The sequence below is a fragment of the Panicum virgatum genome, chromosome 6K (genome assembly GCF_016808335.1).
Source record: "Panicum virgatum strain AP13 chromosome 6K, P.virgatum_v5, whole genome shotgun sequence".
Classification (NCBI taxonomy): Eukaryota; Viridiplantae; Streptophyta; class Magnoliopsida; order Poales; family Poaceae; genus Panicum; species Panicum virgatum.
Window position 1 is genome coordinate 15,418,707 of NC_053141.1, and position 4,907 is coordinate 15,423,613.

The 4,907-nt window shown below is 54.3% G+C and overlaps 1 long non-coding RNA gene across 1 annotated transcript; it reads left to right on the forward strand.

Annotated features, from left to right (window-relative positions):
* Positions 1–202: 202 nt before the first annotated feature.
* Positions 203–4,438, forward strand: LOC120711875. Its single transcript, XR_005690513.1, has 2 exons — positions 203–437; positions 2,824–4,438. It is a non-coding gene; the product is annotated as an uncharacterized LOC120711875 (long non-coding RNA).
* The last annotated feature ends 469 nt before the right edge of the window (positions 4,439–4,907 follow it).

Consider the following 4,907-nt stretch of genomic DNA (forward strand, 5'->3'; position numbering starts at 1 on the left):
ATCGCCCTGCCAGGAACAGAGGAAGGGAGCGCCAAGAAAGAGAACAGAGGAGGAGCCCAGGGAAGAAGGAATGGGGAAAGAGGAGGAGAGGAGCACGCCGTTTAGCGCAGCCCACAGCTTGACGCCAGTCGCACCCCTGCGCGTGCTGCTGGCCGTGTGGTCGCACATGCCCCTATGCACCCCTACGCGTGCTGCAGTCATCGAGCCCCAGCATAGCGCCCATGAAGGGGAAGAAGCCACGGGGGGAAGAGAAGTAGAAGGAGAAGAGGAAAACTCGACGCCCGCAACCTGTTCAGCGAAACGCCGGAGCCAGAATACGTCTTCGTCAAGCCAGCGCCCATACGCAGATGTCGACGCAGCGGCTCTGCACGGCATGGCCTCAACCCGCCGGCCTCGCCTCGCCACAGCCCCGACCTTGCCCTCTTCGAGCCGAAACGGTGAGCCCCGCATGCTCAGCCCCTCGCCGATCCCGTGTGCTGCCGACGAGCGCGAACGCCGTCGATGAACCCACCGTAGTCGAGCCATAGGAGTTCCAGTCCCATGTTTGTGCAGGAGCCTGACACGCTGCGTTCCAGACCCGCAGCCACGCCGTCGCCATACCTTGCCCCGCCGGTGTCGTGCCGCGGTCCTGGAACGCCAGGTGGCTGCACGCACACGCACGAGCGATGTCCCGACCAAAAGGTCACACCTTTTGGGTACCTAGCACACACACGCCTAGCCGTAGATGAGCCTAGCCATACCACGCCGTTTGGGACACAAACGTCACCACACAATCTCGTCCGCGGCATGGTTGGCCCTTTGGGGCATTATGTCGAACACCTTGGGGGCAACCCTTTCCACACGTTTGCGCACACACCCTTAGCCCGAACATCGCGTTTCGAACGCGTGCACGCCGTTCCACAACCAAATGCACCATCCTTGGCCCTTGCACAGTCTTAACCCAAGCCTGACCGCCGCGTCCCGGTTTGCAGTCCACGGTCACCGCCCGACGCGAACATGATGTCGCGTTCGCGTCACACCCATGTCCATGTGGCCTTTGGCTGAGCACAACACATGAACGCACGTTCCCCAGGCCGTCTTTCCTTGATCTCTTTTTGCCCTCGCTTGTTGCACCACCGTCACGTTCCACCTCGTTTCCCTTGCCTGTTCTGGCCCTGGCCTTGTGCCACTTCCGACCCGCCATGTCGCCATGGACCGAGAACGCCCACGTTCCGCTCGCGAACACGCACTGGAGCCTCACCGAGCACCAAGCATGTTGACCCCGCTTGGCCCTTGTCTCGCCGCGCCGTGTCTCGGCTTTCTGAGTGTCAGCATGTGCACAAACTCGGTTCATCACCGCACGTCCAAGCCGGTCCCTTAGCCATGCCCTTTTTCCTTGCTCGTCGTGTTCCATCGCCGCCCACGGAGCCGTCGCTTCGTCGATGTGTTCCCGTGCTTTGACCAAGCCGTGACACATTTCCACCCTCGTCGTTGCCCTCTCCTTTGTCACGTCCGCGGATTGAGAACATCTGCATTCTGCCTGCAAATGCGCCTCCACCTCGATGTCCTTGCTCCGTTCCGATCCTTTCCTCGCCATGACAAGCTTGCCGACCGCCGAACCACAGCCCTTGTTTCCCAAGTGTCCGCGGGCACGCCCACACTGGAACCATGGGCAAAGGCCTCGTCTTTGCCGTCCGTGCGCGTTCCTGAGACCGACCTTGCTCTGCCTCACGGCTGTCGAGCTATGCCCTCCGGCCGTGCTCACAACCCCGCCTTCAACCTCGCCGCTGCTCGGCCTTCGAGCATCGCAGCATTCGCCGCACGCATATGAAACTATCGCGCCTCGGTTCTGAGCCAAGTTTGCCTTGACCATGTCCACCGCGCCGCCGTCGCGTTCCACAACTGGCCACAGGCTTTGCCTTGGCCATGGCCGTGCCCGACCGAGCTCGCCGACGAGCCTCTATTCCAAGCCGTCGTGCCTTGCCTGGCCATCACTCCATCCTTGCCTTGTCACCTTGAACACGGCATTGCGCTGCTGCCGCCTTGTTTTGTCGGACACCCTAGCGACGCCCACACACACACTCCTCTGAACGCATGCACATACACATGCCTTAGTGACCACACCGGATCTGGGTGGAGCAACAGCAGATCCAGCAGTCGTCGACAAGCGGACCCGACTTGTCAGTCAAAGAAAGATGTCGCCACGTGGGCCCAAGTCATCGGCCAGAGAAGAAAAGGAAGGAAGGAAGAAGAGAAGAAGAAGGAAGATGGGCCGAAACCCGTTCTGCGGCCCAGTTCATCGAGCCGAGCTGCCAAGCCAAGTTGGGCCGAGAGAACAGACCAGATCCACCTTTGAGCCGTTAACCCTTGTAGCCTTTTTCCTTTTTCTTTAAACCCAACCTGATGTGTGGGCCCTACTAGTCAGTGATGCAGCATGGTTGACATGTGAGCCCAGCTGACCTGCTGGCCGTGGACCTTTGTTGACCTGTTGACCTGGTCAACATTGACCAAGTCAACAGCCATGATGACGTCAGCATATGGCAGACCCTGCGCTTACGTCATGTTGACGTTAGCATGACACGTAGCACGCTCAGAGGCTGCCATGTGGCTAACTGTGTGTTTTCCTTTTTCCGATAATCATTTAGTAATTTCAAAAAATGGTTTAGTCTTAGAAAATTCTTAATAAATTAACCGGACCTTTGAAAAATATGAAACTAATTTCATAATTCTTCTAAAATCATGAACTACCTGTTAGAGTAGGTTTTGTTGTGAGTTGGATCTTATTTGAGCATATTTGTGCATTCTTGCACTTTGGTCCCTATGCTTATATGTAATTACGACTAGGTCCTGACGAGAAGGAGTTGATCGACGTTCCAAGCAACCAGCGGATCCAGAAGGACTACCCCAACACCCGGAGAATCCAGAAGGACGTACCGGACGACTAGAAGACGTCATAGACCGAGGAAGGCTACGAACACCTATCAGGTTCACGCCCGTCCGCGATTGAGTACTTATTAGGCATTGCATGCTAGATACGCTACGCTCCCAAATTGAATGTGATGAGATGAGCTTGCATGGCCATTTATTTACTGTATTCCTTTATTCCCATACTTAGACATGAATTGTTGTATGCTATTGCTACTATGAGTGAGATTTGGGGTATGGGAATATATGATGTGATAGTTCTTGCTTGCTGGAAGTTTGCCTCCACATATATGGGAGTTGGTGATTAGGTTACGGCGGGGGCGAGCGGACCCTTTCCCTGATCTTCAGATCGGGAGCCGGAGATTGTGCGTTGGGCGCGATCCTGAGCAGGTCCTGTAATTGGGTGAAGGGCACCTGTGGCGGGTGCTAGATCATTCCCGTGGAAACATGGTAGAGGTGTAGTAATGGAGGCGATACTTGTGATGGGTATCGATTGCAGACCGTGTTGACGGAATGCTACTTTGGACGAAGACACTCACCTCAGTCGGATGAATGACTTGACTTTGTGGCCCTAGTGACGGAACTATGTCAAATGTGCACACCACTTATCCTTTATGAGGGGGGACCCAACCCGAGCTAGCTATGCGCGGCATCATACCTGTAGGAGGATAGAGTTTTCGTGTCAGGGGGAATGGGCGAGACCCTGAGCCCCCGATCATAGGATCCATGAGGATTCCTTTCTAGATTGCTTCACAACCCTGGGCGACCTTCTGCGGGAGGACGCACCCCAAACCGGGAGTAGGATGGTGCCGTAGCCGTTAGTTTTGTTGACTGGTGCCTCGGAGAAAGTTGGCTGATCCCCGGCTGGATTTGGGGCGAGTGGGTACAGGTGTACAACCCCTGCAAGGTGAAAACTATACGTATAGCCGCGTACTCGGTCATGTACAACTCTGGATCTGGCACCACATTGTAGTGAGAACCACATATACTTTTCTACCTCCCTCAAGTCCACTTTTCCTACTCGGATAGCAGCTGAGGTGCGGGGAGAGGGAGTTCCCGCACCGAAACAGGGTTGAGACAGTTGTAGTGGAAGATAGGAGACCGGGAGTCCGGAACGCCAGAGCTGCCCACGTCGGAAGGAGATTTGGATGATTTATTTATATATTGCTTGCATAGGAAGACTTAGCCTATCCATGGCATTATCTTTATACCATTTGCAACCACATAAAGCTTGCATACAGATGGTGACGTGAACCTATCCCGTCCTTGGGGATAGCCTGATAGATGCAGAATCTAAGTGAAGGAGTCGACAGGATGACAGGCCCGAGCTACACTCCGAGCTGCCTATGGAGAGGATTCGTAAAGATGAAATTTGCCCAGAAGACTAGATATCGTTTCCACTTTCTATTTGTTTTCTTTTAGCCCAAGGGGCTTGTACTCTGAGATTCGTATTACTATCCTTCGGATTATGTAATTCATAAATCCATGTGATATTGTAAACGTGAGATATGTCTGTGATATTCGATTAAAATGAGTTTTGTATGTGATAGCAACTGATCCAGGGACTATCACGACGATACAGATAGTCGGGTTCTCCTCTCGGGAATCCGGTTCATTTCATCTCCACCGCCGTGCCCCACTCCACTGGTGCCCTAGCACCACCGCCCCTAGTCGATCCGCGCCGCCGGGACCCGGGCCAGAGCGTCGAGCTCCTCTGACCCACCCCTCCTCCGGGCAAGTGCGGCTCTCGCGGGCCAGCACTTCCTCCCCGCCTGCCCACCTCCTCCGGCCGGCGGCCCCGAAGACATAGGTTTTTTCTTTTTTTCTGGTGGGCCGACTGACCAATGGACCCCGCTGGTTAGCCCCTGTTTAGGGTTTAGGGTTTGTTATTTTTTTTAAGCAGTTAACTTGTAAATTTGTTTAAAAAATTGAAAATAGCAAAAAAAATTCATACCAAAATGCCTAGATGAAAAAGCAATGAACTTGGATTGAATGTGTTTGAA